The 19,511-nt window shown below is 47.6% G+C and overlaps 1 protein-coding gene across 6 annotated transcripts in view; it reads left to right on the top strand.

Moving 5' to 3' along the window:
* Nucleotides 1-19,511, top strand: part of sema3fb (sema domain, immunoglobulin domain (Ig), short basic domain, secreted, (semaphorin) 3Fb) — a 112,459-nt gene that overhangs the window by 69,610 nt on the left and 23,338 nt on the right. The gene's annotated exons all lie outside the window — the stretch shown is intronic.

Consider the following 19,511-nt stretch of genomic DNA (forward strand, 5'->3'; position numbering starts at 1 on the left):
GTTTTTCAGAAACACAGGGGGTGGGGTGATGTATCAGGGGTAATCCAGGCAGAGGCTTGGCATTTACACCTGTCGATTATGTCCCGAGAGGCCCTTCGAGACGTTGTATCCTAGACTACTCAGCCGTGGATCTGCCCCTTCTTCAAATTAAACTGATGTAGAATTGTCAACAAGCATCGGACCATAATATAGCTTAACCAGCGGCAACACTAGCATGCCGTGGTAATCACTGGAACACAGGGGACCTGGGGTTTGGGGTTATGTTTGGTGGGCGGCGGGGAATCCGTTAAGCTCTGCCCTCGGATACAAGCTGTGTGCCCAGTCGGGGTGGTCACTGCTGGGCAGAGCCAGATCCTTCTCTGAGGTGTGTTAACGATGGCTGTGGAAGGGAATTATCGATGTCATTATTTCAATGCAGTTCCTCTTTCATTTTTCCCCTAATTTGTCTTGCCCCCCAGCTTCACACACACACACACACACACACACACACACACACACACACACACATGAATACACATGCAGACACACATACAATCACACGACGCACGCACGCAAAAAGACACACTAACACATATACACACATAGACACACACACACACACACACACACACACACACACACACACACACACACACACACACACACACACACACACACACACACACACACACACACACACACACACACACACACACACACACACACACACACACACAAACCATTTCCAGTCTACATGTTGTGGTAAAAGTAGCTGGTATGGCCGTCATGAGATGGAACCGGTAACTACTGGTCAAAGTGTTGCTGAAAACTCTACAACTTGTCATCATGGTATTAGCACCAAAACAAAAGCTGTTTTTAGCCTCTTCTTAATCTCTACTTCCGGCTTTAGTTCCTCTGCCCATTAAGCACCAGTAAGAATCCAGGACACCTGAGGAGTCTGGCCTTCAGGCGCGTGTACTGAGATCTCCTGCCTGTCAGTCAAATGTCAAGGCAGTCAGGTGTGGCAAGCAGACTTAAACCCAGGGCTGGCTGGCCATTAAAATAATCTCATGGGGGGAAAGGCAGAGGGTTGATTTCAGCGAAGCCATTTTATTTTTTCTACAGCTGTCAAGCTGTCTGCAGGTTTAACAGTTTGTGTGTGTGTGTGTGTGTGTGTGTGTGTGTGTGTGTGTGTGTGTGTGTGTGTGTGTGTGTGTGTGTGTGTGTGTGTGTGTGTGTGTGTGTGTGTGTGTGTGTGTGTGTGTGTGTGTGTGTGGATGTCACCGGAGGCATATGGTAGAGTATTGAATTCTAACTTTAAACAAGCAGACGAAAAGGGAGCGTGTTATTGGGAATAGGGGCAAATATGAGGATTGGCTTGGATTGGTGTTATTCATTCATCGTTACATATTATTCATCATGCCATGTGTTTTATAGTTTGCAAAGTAATTTTCTTTGGTTTATAATGACAAATGGACCTCTTTCACCGGGTGTTCATATTGGTTAGTTTGGTGGAAACATCTTGAATAACCTTTGGATCTATATTTCTATTTTTCCACTCCAGTCGTGTTCAGAATGCATTTTACCATTACCCACCCAGTAACAAAAATGGCAGCTAGATGAATTAAGAGCTATTAAGAAATCCGGCTCCAGCAGACCAACCAATAACCCCTCACACTAAACAGTCTGTCTTCCTCTTCTTCTTGCTTCACAGGGATATACATTGTACGAGGCCTTAGAAGGGAATGTGTTCTACAGTGAACTCTCTGTATAGAACCTCTGGTCTATTCCACCTCTTTCATCTAAAATATGCCCCCCCCCATCCACTGCACACTCCCTGCTGTTTACTGTTGTGCTGCTAAGAGTCATGACTCATGACAGTGGATTGGTTGGCATGTCATCCATTTCAACACAAAGTTAAAAAAGTCTCTTTTGTGGTCCATTGAAAAAAAAAAAAAAGCAGCTCGTGCAGTGGGTTCGTGGCGAGGCTATTGCGCATCATGGGGGGGGGGGATGATGGCGTGAATGTACCAGGTACGAAACATGAGCTTCGTATGTTTTAAGACGATAAAAAGACACGGGTATGGATATATATTATACCACTTTGAGGAGAGACAGGAGCATGAACCTAGTTAATCTGGAGGGAAGCGGGACCACGAGGCAGGAGAAGAATGATCCGGGGGGGGGGGTCTGTATCTCAGCGCTGGGAGAGTGGGGGTAAGGCGATGACCTCGGCATGCACTGTGGCGCCAACCAGGAGATTGTGGCTGCTGGCGGATTCTGAAGCCGTCTTCGCCATTAGGATGAGATAAGGCGGATGGATTGATGCACTCAGCAACGTGTCGGGAAGGGGAGGAGGAGGAGGAGGGAGCAGGGGGAGGAGGAGGGGGTAGGGGCACCTGATTGGAGTCAGAGAGGTGCGACACTATTGGTCGATGTTTTGAGTGAGAAAAAACTGACCTGCCGTCAAGCTTTTAGGTGTATTGGAGAAACAAGCCTGGCTGGGATTCACCCTGGACTCTGTTGTTAAAGAGACTCACCAAGAATCAGGATGGGGATCAGGGTTATGATATGGTGTTACATGCTGGCACTTAATATCTCATCACGATAAGGTTGTGATTAATTAATAGTTGCCTTATGATCACCACTTCTGGAGTGGACTTTGGTCGACCGCTCTATTGGGCTATAGTCTTTCAACAGCAAGGAACATTAACTGACTTCTGGCTTCTAAAGACTAACCCTTTCTGTTTCGATGCCACACCAACAACCACCTTTGGATATGGCTGTTGTTTGGAGTCTTATATTTGGAGCGGTCACCACACACGTGTCCAACCCCATTATCTCCTCATGCCAGCTGGAGGGGACACACAGAGACAATATTTTAGGCCAATCAGGCCTATCCAGGCCAAGTTGATGCATCTTGGTTTTAATAGTGTACTCGTGGTGGGTTGTTGTGTGCTACTCTGTTGTCAGTTTGATTTACTGTCAACCTTAAACCTTCTTGTGCCTCCCTAAGGGGCAATGTTCTTTAATAGCCACTCAAACTGTGTTTTTGCAGGGGGAGTTATATTGATCGAACATTGAAAGGGTTTGATGGGGTTGCGGGTGAGCCCCTAAGCCCCGTACACGTTAATGTGTTAATATGTAAAACGGACTAGTAATCAATGATTGGCAGCTGAGATGAATCCATCAAGGTCACTTTGAGACTGCGACCGTCGGGCCAGAGAGGGCTGAGGGGCAATCAAGTGATGAGGGGAGGTGACAGCTGGCCTGCTACAGATGTTGCCGTAACGACCCGAGAGCAGACCCTTCAATCAGACAGGTAGTCGCGGCCTTCGCCCCAAAGAGCAGAAGCACACAAGCTGGTGTGAAGAGATTGAAAGAATCGATCTAAGTGCCGAAGCGGTTGCACTCATCCCGAGAGAGAGAGAGAGAGAGAGAGAGAGAGAGAGAGAGAGAGAGAGAGAGAGAGAGGGGGAGAGGGAGAGAGAGAGAGAGAGAGAGAGAGAGAGAGAGAGAGAGAGAGAGAGAGAGAGAGAGAGAGAGAGAGAGAGAGAGTGTCAGAGAGTGTCAGAGGGAGAGAAAGTGACATAGAGAGATAGGGAGAGAGTAACAGAGAGAGAGACGGAGAGAGTGACAGAGAGATACATAGACAGAGATGGAGAGAGAGTCAGAGAGTGACAGAGGAAGACAGAGAGAGTGACATAGAGAGAGAGAGACAGAGAGAGATACATACAGAGAGGGAGAGAGAGACAGAGAGTGACAGAGGGAGAGACAGAGAGAGTGACATAGAGAGAGAGTCAGCTTTTACAAATATTGTATTTTTATGGTCCATGCTCAGCACTTTGATCCTCTTTATTACTTACATTAACATTTAGGGCATTTAGCAAACACTTCTATCCAAAGCAACTTACAATAAGTACATTTATCAAAAGAAAGACTTTCCCTTTTCTTCTATGGGAAAAACTCCATACGTCATCTACATATACATACACACACAAACTGTAAGCACTTTGACTCATGTGACCCATTACACATCACAAAGTTCTTTATGCAAGATGTTGCTGTTTTAAACATCCAAAGTGTATTGCCTAGATTAACGTTGGCGACATTGTCAACAAAAGCACCATTTCGATGGCTCGTTATCAAATGCATGTCGACAGACAACATCTTTGTCGGAGTATCTGAGAAGAAACCCAGTACCTGGGTGGTGGTTGGAGGCCCGGGAGATGTCAGAGGAGCTTCAGACTCCACAAGAAGCGCTGGAGAGAAAGCCCCTTTCTGTAATGAATGTTTTGGCTTGGGGCTGGAGACAGCACCACTGATGTAAAAAGCACATTTCCAGGGTTGAAAATTAAATTAAATGGTCACAAATTGTTTTAAGAGCCATACTGGGTATTGTAAAGGGAAAAGACTCGGATGATGTAGCCAAAGCAAACACCAACAGGATGCGTACCGGGGGAGCAGTGGCGATGTGAACCTTTCACACGAGTCTTGCTTTCCTTCTGCTGTGATCCTTTAAGGAAAAACATGCATGCGTTTGTTTTTTACCCCCACCATTTGTAGTGTGTCTTCGCTCTGTCCTCATTGGACATTGTTGAACTGTATTCATCATATTATATGTGATACGAAATGATCATGTTGTTTTTAATGCTTCCATTGTATGGACATTTCTAAGACTGTTTGTGCTGCCGTTGTGCTGCAGTAGATAGGTGTGTGCGTGCAAACGTGTGCATGTCATGGATATTTTCGGTCCGATCCGTCTGAGAAAGCGGGTCAACCCCCCCGAACCCCTCTCTCGCTCTCTCACCTAGCACTCTTTCTCTCTCACCCTTCCCGTCAAGCGCTTTGTTATGCTCGCTCTACCCATGTCCCGCAGCTATCAGCCGGCCTTTATCACTCTGTTTGCTTCATGGAGATTACCAGTGACAAACTGGGATGGCTAAATCGGCTTGGTAAACTCAGTGACCCCCCCCCCCACCCAACCCCCACCACCATCACCAACACCAAACACACACACACACACACACACACACACACACACACACACACACACACACACACACACACACACACACACACACACACACACACACACACACTCCCTCCCTCCCTTGTCAAATCTCCAACTCTACCTTACATGACAACGGAGCACGGCCCAAAACTAAATGTAGGTCGCTAGCACAGATAAAGGATGAATACCATCTTGACACATAGTGAAGGATATGAATGAAGAAGTTTAATCAGTCATTATATCTGCAACTAATTCAGCCTTCAAAGTGAACCAATCTGATTTAAATCACTAAAGTGAAAGTGGCAGAGAGTTTTATTGAATTAAATGATTAGGCTTTAAATGCTCCAGTTGAACCCCATAGGAACAGCCCCAGTCTGTCGTTGGTCTGTCAAGGGCAAGGTGCGGCACACCAGATGGAGCGCCTTACGTCCTGAGAATGTAACCTATTATCTCGTTGATTCTCCATAAGAGGATAAGGGGCAAGGAGCGGAGAAAGGCCTCTTAAATCAACCATGGCTAACGTCCAGGCCAGCTCAAACCATCACGGGAGCCACCGGCTCGCTGGTGTCTGCTTCGTGACTCTTCGTGGCCCCCAGCTGATGCCCGCCGCCCCGGGGAAGGTGTTATCGCTCCAAATGCGACAAGGGTTAACCTTGTGACCTGCCGTACCCATGGTAACGCACAGCGTTTCAGAGATGTGCCATCGACCCGTGCTGAGGCTTGATCCTTAGTGGAGGGGACCAGAGACCACTGCATCACGCTGACGAAAAACACCAGCCCCTGCTTACATAAGAACTAAGCGACTTCAGTTCAGATGAGCCACCCCTCACCGATGGAGGACAAAGACAACTTTCAGCCTGAGTTGAAGTCTGAAAGGGAGTCACTAATCCCACTTCCTGTCCCCGCTGCCTGGGAATCAGGGTGCGCTCTCTAAACGCGACTGATGCTATCTCCCCCTCTATCAATGGAAGGGATAACAGAGCCCCATCACCGTCCCATGTCTCTCCCTTGGCTGTGACTGATCTGAAGGGTGGCCATCCAGAAGGGCTGGCTTCAGGAGAGAAAGGCAACAAAACAGGGGCGGTTTGGTGGATTTCCTGCTGTCCCACTCTTTTAGTTTAATGTTTTGTCCAATGGCCACGCCTCGAAGCGTGGGTGTGGAGGAGACAAACGCTGAGTCTGCACCACGTAGGCCAGCCCAGAGTGACAGAGCCTCAGGAGGGCCCGTGGGAGGGAGAAGGCTGGGGCAGGGCCACAATGGCTACTGTTGCACAACGGCCCCGGCTTCCTACGGCTCTCAGGAAGCCGCTGTCACCGTCGGCCCTCCCACACTGCGGCCCCATGCTGCTTGGGCAAACAAGGTGTTTGTATCCACAGGAGCCGTTGAAACGGGGGGGGCCCGAGGTCGCAGCGTTAAGCCGCTGTCCGGGAGTCCTGTGGAGCTGGAGATGCGTGTCGAAGGATGCACCAGAGAGAGAGAGAGAGAGAGAGAGAGAGAGAGAGAGAGAGAGACAGAGACAGACACAGACACAGACACAGACACAGACACAGACACAGACACAGACACAGACACAGAGACACAGAGACACAGAGACAGAGAAAGGTTTTTTAATAGTTTGAACTGCTTGTTTTAGTTATCTCCAAGGCTGCGCTGCATTCTCTTTGAGGTCTGCTTTCGGTTGAAGTGGTTCTGTGTTGCAGATGGGACTCAGAAAAAAGAGACCTTTGTGTATTTTTGTAAAGTGAAAAGTTTCATAGATCTATGTAGAGAAGTTTGACATTTATTATAAAATCCCAAACATTAAGTATTGATCTGTGAAAACTTGAAAACCTTGTTTCATTGCAAATTATGAGTTTGATTATTCATCGTGCGGTTCAAAACATTCTTAGATCGGACATAATTCAGACCAAGGACACTCTGGTCCACTAAATGTGCTTTACCAGTTGTTCCACCCTCCGAACCCCCATCCCCACCCCCACCCCTGAAACAGCTGAGACTAACCAGAGTAAGATGATAGATCAGAGAAAGTAATTGTTTTCTTTTAGTCAAGTGACTTTTACCTCCAGGCTACATGGCTGCATCTCAAAGCCTTTAGGTAATCACCTAATCATCTGGGTTCCCCATGTCGCCCTCTCACGCCATCTCCTCCCTGCGTCTGTGTGGGTGTGTGTGCATGTGGTTGTGTGGGGGTATGTGTATGTTCATGCGTGCATGGGTGCGTGTGTGTTGGTGGCTAACTAACTTACTAACTCTAACTTTGGAATCAACACAATTAGAAAACCAGACGGATTGCATATTCCTGGGTGAGGAATGTAGATCGATGGCTGAAGTAAGGGATAATGTATAGAACGGCGGTCATTATCAGAGCGAACCAGTCACCGACGCGAAGTGGAGGTGTCTTGCTCCGCCCTGTCGGGGCTTATTTTTTCCGATAATGACCGGTGACGTTCTATACATTATCCCACTTATTACACGGCTACTTGCCAAAACGAAAAAATAACTTCACACGGTGTGTCTTTTTACAATTGATTTTGTTACCAGCATTCGTAGTGTTGATAAGCAGAGAAACAGTCCGCCAAAGACGTTGACGTCGCTTGGCAACCAAATACACTGAAATGTATAAGTTACCGGACTACTTGCGGAGTGATTCAAAAGACTGCAAAAAAATCCACTTTCCTTGACAGCCGTCAATTATACTTAGAAACGGCGGAAGTTGTGAAGGGCCCATGCAAGTGAACAGAGCGTTCCACGGCATTGAGAAGAGCCGTGTAATAAAAGTGCATATAGATATAGCGATGGCCGAGCTAGTAGGGCCCCCAAAGTGCCCGAAGAAACAGGAGAGCGTGTTTCTGTTCTGCTTTATATTTCCTCCCTGAATATGTACCTCTTTCCCTCTTGCTCATGCAGAAAAACTCACAAGCACACACTCACACACACACAGACACACACACACACACAGACACACACACACACACACACACACACACACACACACACACACACACACACACACACACACACAGACACACACACACACACACACACACACACACACACACACACACACATACAGACACACACACACACACACACACACACACACACACACACACACACACACACAAACACACACACACACACACACACACACACACACACACACACACACACACACACACACTTACCCTCGCACAAACAAACCTAGTCTACTTCCCTTTGTGTTCCCCTGTTGAATACACAGCTTCATTGGGATTCCGGACAGGCCATCCCATAATGCCACTTTACCCCCGGCAATCCCTGTTTGCTGATTCCACTCAGACCCGGAGAGATAACCCTGACCCTGAGCTAATCCCAGATTAAACCAGGTTATAAAGCACCGCCGCCGCCACCGCTACTTCTGCTACTAGTGCTGCTGCCGGCTGACCTTTGACCTTCTCACGTCTCCTGGCCTCGTACCACAGCATTCTCCCCGCGCTGCTGACCAGATTACACAGAAGCAGCCCTTCACTGAGCACACGGCGCCGGGTTCAAACCAGGGCTTTCATCCCACGGAGGACAGACTGGAACGGGCCCATTGGTGACAGGTGGGATCACCAGGCATCTGGGCTGGTGATCCCGTCTCCTGCATATAGATGGACGTATATCTAGTGCTGCGAATGGCCTCTGGTCATAGGCCTCTGAATACTGGCCTACAAATGAATCCAATACGGATGACTTATCCGAGCACAACTTTCAGAACTGGTCAAATGAAAACATCCCTTATCACATTCCACTGCAGTGAACTGCTAAAACGCTTGGCTGGAATACAAGCCGACCGTTTTATTTATAGTTTTGAATAGACGCTACACGAGCATTGCTCACACACTCCCATATCGTGCAAGGAAGCCAGCTCTGATCACAAATGGGAGCCGCCTGTCAGCGATGACACATGTCGAGATGTGCGATGGATGATATCCTCGCCAGGTGTAACTTGTGTTCCCTCTCAGGCAGGTTCTCTGTGTGGGCTTTCAAGCTAGTAGGACTATATCTAAATCTAAACTCGGATGGTAATCATGAGATTGTAACGCAATTCACCTGCCAAGGAAAATAGAATTGTTTCAGCTGCCGCGACCAAACACAGATGACCTCATGTGAACCTACGGAAGTGGGTTGGATTCGTTAGACGGTTGGAAAAATAGGATGGGTGATTGGGGTCAGGATGTGTCGCCGTGGAGTCAGACGCTGCTGACGAAGGCCACGTTTAGCTGTGTTTGTGCAGATGTGCACCATTAGATCCAGCCTGTCTTGGGAGTATCTCATCGGCGGTCTTCTTCTTCTCCTCTTCCTGTTTCATTTGTACTCCTCTCCAGCTTGAAGGTGGAGGTGTTTTTGTAGGTGTTGACTCATACAAGGCTGTTTGGTCAAATATGATCCAGCTTATCCTTCAACTTCATGAATGGACTTAAAATGGATTTGAGGTCAGGGTTTAATCTGAATTAAGAGCACCTCCTGTGTTTTCTACGATCAGTGCAGTTTAGACTATCGTTTCCTCTCCTTCTCTCTGTTTGGCCCGTTCCACCACAATTCTAAAAGACAAGTCGGAGCCCGTTCTGTTCTTAGTCACAAGATCGATGTGTGTCGTCGTCACCAAACAACCTTATTTTTCCCTCCGGTTGTGTCTGGGCTGACACCTCCCCCGCCTTCCCCTCCACCCCCCACCCCTCTCTTGCTTTACTCCACCGGTCTCCCCTGCCTGTCCATCAGGACGAGGGCCGTACAGCAGACAACAGGAGGGAGGGAGGGGGAGAAAGAGAGAGAGAGTGATGGCTATAGGAGCCGGAGGTACTGTGATAAGACCGTCTCTCTGCCCGAGAGCCCATCAGAGCTGACAGTGAATACAAATTGGTGCCATTAGCGAGACTAGGGGGAGTCGCTGGACATGGGAGGCTTTGGAGTGTCTTCTAATTATAGAGTTGGTACCACTCCTCCATACTCACCCCCCGCAGGCCCTCACCCCCCTAACCCCAGTTCCCCGTCTCAGGGGTGCATGTGAGTGGACAAGGGTTAAGGGCTTCCCGAGCAACGAATGATGACACTAAAAGGAAATCAGGTCGGCTCAGTAGGTGCTCCTTTCTTTAATTCTTTCTTTTTTTTTTAAACCAAATAGTTTTTATCTGTCTTATTTTATGCCTGATGACCTGTTGATTTTATAACATTTATTTTGCTGCCCTTGTATGCCTACTTGGTAATGTGCGTTTTGAAAAGCTCTTTGGCTCTGCAAATCAAGATAATTATTCTAAATACTAAACAGTGGCATTGAAGGCAGAACACGCAGAATGCGGTCTTCTGGTCTGCTGTTTGGGAGTACATTTTCTGCCGTGCACAAAGATAAGGGTTGATTGGAGAGTGTCCTTAAAGAAATACAAGGCTTACCACAACAGAAAACAAACACAATGTTTAATCAAATGTACATTCTTGACCTAATCTTAAATGAAGAATTGATAAGCCACTCTTAAGTTTGAATAATTATTCTTGGCAAGTGTCAAAGTCTTGTCTTATAAGAACCAATTATGAATCATAGCCGTTCAACTCTTTTCTGTTACTCACAGCAATTTGTCTGTCTCCTTAAACCGACTCATGGTTAATAAGTAAAACATCCACACGTTGATCTGCCTTGTGTGCCAGTTCTTTTGCCAGGTTGGGCGTGTTGAAACCAAACCGATGAACCGTGTGAGACATGAGTTTTAATAACACACTGGCGTGTCTTACTTAACTAGCTACACCAGCAGACGCACACTGAGGCCTCAGACCCAGACTCAGAGAGAGGGAGGGAGGGGGAGAACACTGTGCTGCGACAGAAGGTCAGATGGTATCTCCTTAACCTTTCCTCCAGCCACAGTCCTCTTGTGTCTGCCATTATCTGTCCAGCCATGCGTCCCATCGGATGTGACAGAAAGAGCATCGGACCTCCTTAATAAACTGCCACACACAAACACGCAAAACCCTAACATACACACACACACACACACACACACACACCCACACACACATACACACACACAGGTACAAACACTTAGGTGCACACACACACACACACACACACACACACACACACACACACACACATGCAAACAGCCCCACCCACACATACACCCACACACACATACACACGCACGCATAAACACTAACGCGCGCACACACAAACACACTCAGCGACTTCCCCCTCACACGCGTACACACACACAGACTGCCAACGTGCAGTGATCACAAAGTCACACACACATTCCTCGGCGGTGAGGTCACCCCTCCGCAGGCTTTGAAGCGTAGCAGCGGAGACGAACCCAAATAGGTCTCATGTTAATATTTGAGCAGAAAACACGTTGATAGACGCCGCCGAGGGAGCAGGGAGCGTAGGGGCCGCACGGGGGCAGACCTTTTCCCCCTCGTCAGGAGGAGTGTGTGTGTTTGCGGGCTGAACTGGGAACCCTAAGAAGGGTAACCAGTCGGCCCCCCCGGGCCCCCCCCTCCTCCAGACAGTCACCAGGCATCGGGCAAAGGCCTTAATCTCCGACAGCTACTGTGTCCTTCAGTCTGCGCCCCGGTCGGCCCACACATTAGAGGCTCTCTTTATCTGTCACATGCAGGAAGTCAGCGTGGGAAAATGGTGAGATGGGAGATAAGGAGACAACGGGCAGAGGGGAGCACACACCCTGGGATGCGGGCACCTGGATTCCTGAAGATTTATTTTTAGGCCTCGCTATCAAAGCCATTGGATTCTGATTTTAAACTCGGGCTCAAGCGCCTGGCGGTCCACCTCTCTGGGTGTGAGAATGAAGAGGCTCTAACAAGAAGGTAGTTGTTGGTTTAACAGCTTGGTCTGGACATTGGCCAGGTGGTGCAAATTTGTTAACACCCAACAGTTACATACCACACAAAATATCGAGTTTAAATTAACAACCGTAAAAAGGGAAGCTGAGAGAAATATAACAACAGCTATTTATATACTCTCCTTTCTCAAAGACTCATCCACCACAGTTAAAAAATACAAGTTGGAGCTCTCCCTGAGCGTTATTACAGGAGGTTTAAAAGTACACCAGTTGAAGACTCGGAGTGGGTTTGGACAGAATGAAACGGCTCCTTGTGTTGTAATCAGCTTGGCAGACAGAAATGTTCTGAAGGCTAAAGCTCAGCCATAGCTCCAGAGTTCATTACTCCCGGATAAAATGAATGAAAAATAAACACCCTTAAAAGAAAAAGTCTTGAAAAGTGCTCTGCAAAACGAACCCATTATAGAAAGTTTAAAAGGCAAGTTGGCCACAGTTATATACACAATAAATATGGAACAACGACAAAAATGTCAAACACTGGATGTCCACAACTTCCATAAAGTAATGGTTTCTGAACCGATGACAATCAGGGCAACCGTTGGCTAGGTGAAGAACAGGCCAAAGACGGAGCTGACGTTTCCTCCAAACTTATATTAACATATATAAAACCCTGTATACCACGTATATTTCAATATCCAATTAAAATAAAAGTACTTTACTGCAGGGCAACATTTTTTTTGTTACATTGTTACATTTACAGCATTCAAAATATTTGGCCGGGCTTTTTCTCTGACAAGAAAAGACACCGCCTGTGATGTGTGAGTGCACGCCACCTCTCCAGCTCCCTAATTATCACTCCGCCATTCCTGGGAGTGAACGCACACAAACACACACACAGACACACAGACACACACACACACATTCATGCACACACACACACACGCACACACACACACACACACACACACACACACACCCCATCGATGGAAACTAGCCCGGGGAAGTGGTTGTGTCAGTACGGCTTCCATTCTGGATCCCTGCCAACAGGATCCACCAGATAATACGTTGCGTTCTCCGTCAGGAGATCTACACTGAATGAACCTGGTAGGGCAATATAGTCGCCTTCTGATTTATCAATCAATATCCACAAATGTGCCGGTTGTGGTGGTCTGCCCTGGTTCTGGCCCCCGTGATTTCCACATATCCCGAATGTTTGTGAGATGGTAGGCCGAGATATAACTTGCACAATGCTCAGCTCGAACCCAAATTCGTCATTTTGCAACACATCCCGATCACTCCTCCCTCCTCCTCCCACTCCCTCTCCCCTCCCCCCTCCCCCCTCATCCTCATCTTCCTCCTACTCTTCCTCATCCTCCTCCTCCCTCCCCCTCTTCCTAACCTCCTCCTCCTCCCCTTCTTGCTCCTTCTCCTCCTCTCTCCATACCCCTGTGCCTCTCTCCCACCTCCTCCTCCTCTTGGGGTCTCCTAGTGCTCAGTGCTTTCCAACTGGGACTTGAGTAAGCTTCAAGCGCTAACATGCTCTGCTCCACCACTGGCAGCCCCCCATCCCCCACCTCTCCTTTCATTCAGCCAATTTGAAACCAAAGAAATATGCGGTGGGCTGGAACACCCAGATTACACTCAACTAATGTGCATTGCGTTAACTGCGGCCAACGTGTGTGTGTGTGTGTGTGTGTGTGTGTGTACACATTTGTGTGCAAGTGTGTGCGTCTGTAAATGTGTGCATGCGTGTGTTTTTGTGTGTGTCTGTGTGTGTATGTGTGTGTGTGTGTGTGTGTTTGTTTGCGTAGGTTTGCTTGCGTATGTGTTTCTGTGTGTGTGTGTGTGTGTGTGCATGTGTGTGCTGTTTCTCTCCGTCCGTCGCTCTCTCTCTCTCTCTCTTTTCTCACTCCCTCTCTACAGCTGCGTTACACACAGACAGGCCGGATCTTTCCATGATCCAAGCCACTCGCCGGGTTCTCGTGGGTTTTGCCAGGAAAGTTTCATGAAAGGTGAACTGTGAACTTTTGAGTCCAAACACACAAGCCATACTCTTTCCTAAATTGCGGGTACTTCTCGTTGAACTCAAAGTGTGAGAAGTGGAACCATCTACGCATGAATTCCGTTTTGGGTGAAGTCACATAAAGACGACATCATGAGCTAATATCATTTTCTGATGACTCAGATATGAGATTTCGGTTGTGCAGTGTAATCCAACGTAATCTCTTAGGTACATTTCTCTAAAGTAAACCATGCCCTATGTGTTCTGGCATGTCCAACAGAACATCCCCAGCAGCCCAACGATCTGATTGGTTGAAGAAGTGCTGGCCCAGATATAATGCTTTGTTGGTTTTCAATCTACATTCCATGTTTTACATGGCAAGCAGACAATAAACCGCTACTGTATAACGGTTCAAGGTGGGAGCTTCTCCAACAGGAGAAAAGCGCGCGCACACACACACAAACACATGCATCCTCCCCATGCCACACACATACTTAAACAAACACACACACACAAACACACACACACACACACCCAAACACACACACATACCCATGAACCCCCTGGACACATACATAAGCAAACACACACACATGCACCCCTCCACACACACACACACACACACACACACACACACACACACACACACACACACACACACACATTCATGCACACACAGACACACACTCGCACACATACATGCACACCTTAAGACATTGAAGCTCACACAAACAAACGCACGCACAAACACACACACACAACCACACTCGATTACGGCCTTGCACAGATGCTTCAGGATGCCTCCTCCACTCCAAGCCCTTAAAGCCGCCAATAATTGGAGGCATGATTTTCTCTGCTCCCGTCAAGACGTAAGTCAGACCTGCCTGACCGAAAGGTCTCCATGACAAGGCTGTTAATGAAAGACCCCTCGGAGAGAAAGAATGTTCTTGCAAATGTGAAGGATTTTTTTTTTTGCTTTAAATGCTGTTGAGTTTCAGTTCGTTCAGCTTCAGCCCGTAATAGAAAGTAGAATTGGTTCAGACGTGGTATTGCCTTCAGGGACGACTGAGGCTTTCACCGCTGTCAAGCGTATACAAAACCAAATGAATTGGAGAATAATTGTATCTGAGCTCACTGTAATATAACTTCAACAGCTTGCAACTGCTATTAGTTCTCTCTTACCTCTTATCTCTCTTCTCTCTTATCACCTTTACATCACAATCCTATCTATCTATCTATCTATCTATCTATCTATCTATCTATCTATCTATCTATCTATCTATCTATCTATCTATCTATCTATCTATCTATCTATCTATCTATCTATCTATCTATCTATCTATCTATCTATCTATCTATCTATCTATCTATCTATCTATCTATCTATCTATCTATCTATCTATCTATCTATCCATCTATCCATCTATCTATTTTTCTATCTGAATGTCTATCTATCTATCTGAATGTCTATCTATCTGAGTGTCTATGTGTCTATCTCTTCTGCCTGCTCCTCTCTCTAGCGTGACCGTAACATGTATAACAACTCTCAGTAGTTGGCAGTAGTAGACGGTTACATTTCAGATACAACTGGATTTGGGTGTCTCTGCCTTCTCCTCTTCCCCAAAGGCATGTTCCTCCTCTCTCCTTAAACCACCACCCAGCCACCACGACCTCTCCCTTGTGGGTCCCCAGACTGGTTTTGTTTGAGAGTATTGTTGGCGACCAGGTCTCTCGTCTGTGGCCCAGGTACCCCGTGGTCTGTCTGGGTGGGGGGGCGGGGGTGTGGAGGCTGAGGGGTGGAGGGGGGGTACACAGATGGAGGGATTGTCTGTGTTCATCAGACTGCAGAGCAGAGAGCAGGGGGGGGGGGGGGAATGGATCGTCTCTCGTCCGACCGGGATGATGGATGAGGACGTTGAATGCCAGGGAAGCCTGCTTTCATCGTCCTTCTTCTCCTCTGTACCACATGCTCTGTGTGGAGCACCTGTACGCCTGTGGGTAGATGTAGACGATAGGATCCAGGAGAGGGAAAGAAAAACTGAAAGATGGGGGGAGAAAAGCGTGGAAAGGAAACAATTTCCCTTTTTTCGCTACGCACCCGTGTGGATATTTGTGAAATGCCTGTGTGTCTTTGTGTTGGCTTGCGCTTGTGCATCTGTGTGTGGCGTAATCTACATCTCTTCATGTGTCGTTGTGTGCCTCTATGGATTTGCGTGTATGTAGCTGCGTCTGTGTGTGTGTCACTGCTTGTCTCTGTGTATTAGCGACGCGTTTACCTGTGTGTGTGTGTGTGTGTGTGTGTGTGTGTGTGTGTGTGTGTGTGTGTGTGTGTGTCTGTGTGTCTGTGTGTCTGTGTGTGTCTGTGTATGCGTGAGTAATGCCGGTCTATGTGTGTTAGTGCAGGCATGCTCGTGCATGCAGTAAACTCGTCCGTTCAGGGAGCTCGCCACGGATCATGTTGCCGCAGTGGCGTACTTTCAGCCCCGATAGAGCCGTGTGCTTTTCCACGCATTGAAATCTGCACGTTCAGCAAACAAAGCCCCCCTCTGTGTGGGGTGGGGACCCCCCAACGAGTGAGCCCTAAACCCAACTCGAAGTAATGGGTCTGCCTTGAGAGTTTAGCGAGGCATGCTTTTACACCGCTCCTGGTTCCAGAAGGCTCCTGGCTTAGCATGCTGGTGCACCAGAGGTCATGCACCAATAGGGTTGGCAATAAGGAGAGCATTCGAATTTGCACACCTCCCCAATTGCCCTTTTCTGCTCAAAACTCTAATCTCATTGTGGTATTATGCGGTTTGTTTAGGATTTGGAAGATTATCATCACTTAAATAAACCATGAACACCAGTGCCTTAGCCTAGCCGAGCCATGAAGATAACAGTTATCTTTCTGTCTCTATTAGGAAGTTAGGTGCATGGGTGTCTTTCGTCCTGGACAATAATGCTTGATTTTGGCAATCTTCTCCGGAGTAAATTGATGGACTCAGGGAAGACTTTCTGCCATTCCAAAAGCCTGGGTCATCTGGTCATCTGGTCACCTGGTGATCCTCTGTTCCTTGCCGTTAGCGGACCCCTATATAGATCTGGATCTGGATCTCTGGGTTAAGAGAAACAGGCCCGTGGATATTGTGAAACACCATGGTCCAGAGCACGAGAGAGAGAGTAGAAAATATCAAGCTGCAAGCAATCTGTGTGCTCCACGGCGTTCTGCTGATGTCATCTTATTTGTGCATCAGTGGTATTCACTATTAGCTCGATCAGACATTTCCCCCCAGAGCCAGGGCTCTGATGTGGTCGGGGGCAATAGTTAGCGTTGTCTCCGGGACAGACTCAGAGGGCTAATGCAGGGGGATTCTCGGTCCATGTTATGGAGCTTAAATTCATTAAGTGCTAAACTAAAGCAGATTTGATCGGGCTTTGAAGCGAACGCGGCGTATATTTACTTACTTACTTCCTCTGACTCCGAGCGAGGAGCCTCCGTTATCCGTTACAGCCAAAGTATTGTAACTATGGTCACGGTCTGTATCACGGTGAGTACTGATGGATTTGCCGCAGGGAAAAAGACCCCCATTGTATTAGAAGTCATTACAGGGGGGCCGTCGATCAGTGGGGAGCCCTGTTGGCACATGTTAGTGACACTTAAGTGCCGACACTTACGTTAGACCCCCTTATCAAAGCATACATTAGGATCCCCCATAATCCCACGCCGACCATAAACAACATTGGATTACATATTACACACAGTTTACCCTCAAGTTGGTGACGCAGATTGTTTCCATAAGGTTTGTTGTTGCTATGCTGCTTCCACACACACATTCACACACACAGACACCACCACTCCCTCCCGCCTCAGCTGACAGATGGTCCTATCATCCAGAACCCACTCCGACAACAAACACACGCCACGGAGTTGCTGACAAGTCGCTTCACAAAAGGACTTGTCCCGTGGAATGTGTGCGTGTCTGTGTGTGGTTGGGTTTGTTGGCATGTGATGTGTGATACGTGCGAGCTTGTGATGTGTTTGTATGTGTGTGGTCAGTTATATGTGTGTGTGTGTGTGTGTGTGTGTGTGTGTGTGTGTGTGTGTGTGTGTGTGTGTGCGTGTGTGCGTGTGTGTGTGTGTGTGTGTGTGTGTGTGTGTGTGTGAATGTGTGCATAGGACGTGCATTCATCATATAAAATGGAAAACCCACCTACACTCACATACACAGGCCTTCAAACACACCCAGACACACACACACCCACACAGACTCATATACACTTGCACAAACACACACACACACACACACACACGCACACTCAAATAAAACGCACACATAAACAGAGCCAAGGGGCGGTGTGTGTGTAGGCGTGTGTGTGTGTGTGTGTGTGTGTGTGTGTGTGTGTGTGTGTGTGTGTGTGTGTGTGTGTGTGTGTGTGTGTGTGTGTGTGTGTGTGTGTGTGGGGAGTCATCATTCATCTCCGAGTCCCAAGTACAAATAATCAGGGAGCCAGACCACATGTCCTGACCCCCCCAACCGGACGCTGACAGCTGCCACTCACCCGACTGAACTATAAACACAACCTCGGGGGGCCGTAGGGGGCTGGGGCACCATTATTAAATCAAACTGTATAAATAGAGCCAATCTAATGCAATTAATCAGCGGGTTATTGACCTTACCCCATGCTAAATTTGAGTACTGGTACGAGGCAGAACGTCGCCGATATCCGATTAACGTCCAGTTGTGATTTGAGAACATCTACAGAGGCTTCCGGGAAATAAGTCAGCACAGGAACACTGTTGTATCGTCCATTTACCAAAAAAAATGTTGTACTGGTTTAGTAAGTAGTAAGTCCTTACCCTAACACAACAAGGGTTGTTCTACGCTCTTAATCTATTCTCATTTTCATGATTATGTTAAGTTTGGTGGCTTTGTACCTTCACACTCAAAGGTATCAGATGTGTCTGGTCGTCTTCCTCTTGAGTGTAACCCTATCGGTTCTGAATATGAGATTTGCCCAGAAAAACCTGTCTTTCCCTTATCCAGCAATTCTGTCCTCGGCTTTCCTTTCAATTACAATTTCACCACAGAGACAGGACCACAGAGGTTGTTATCGGTGTCGGAAAAACGTACAGCTTTTCGTTTTCTACCCTTTCCTTTTCTTGTGTTTTGGTCCACGGTGTTAAGGTAACCAGTAAAACAGGACTTCCCATCACTTACACATTCGACCCCTCTTGTGTTTGCCAAGCAGCAGCGTGAATGATGTATGCATGTCACCCTGTGAGGCCGTGGCTCCTAAAGAGAGTGGAGAGTGTGTTTGTCCATGGTGCGGTGCGAAGCTCGGTCAGCCAATCTGCCCTTGCCTTAAACACTAGCTGAACCCAGAAAGAAACACCCCCCCCCCCTCACACACACACACACACACACACACACACACACACACACACACACACACACACACACACACACACACACACACACACACACACACACACACAGACCACACACCAAACAAACAAGTCAACCCAGAACTGCAGAGAGACGGGATTACTCTTAACACAGAGCCATAAGCAACTTTTTCTGTAGCGTCGACGAAAGCAAACACACACTCCTTAAACCCAGTGATGCCTCCAAAGTGATTCTGTTCTTGGGTGTTGTTTGGCTCAAACACAGAAGGTCAACGTGTGAGAAGAAGGGATTGTTCCGGAAGGTTTTCTACCATCTATGGAGA

Source organism: Gadus morhua, chromosome 13 (assembly GCF_902167405.1).
Source record: "Gadus morhua chromosome 13, gadMor3.0, whole genome shotgun sequence".
NCBI classification, from domain to species: Eukaryota; Metazoa; Chordata; class Actinopteri; order Gadiformes; family Gadidae; genus Gadus; species Gadus morhua.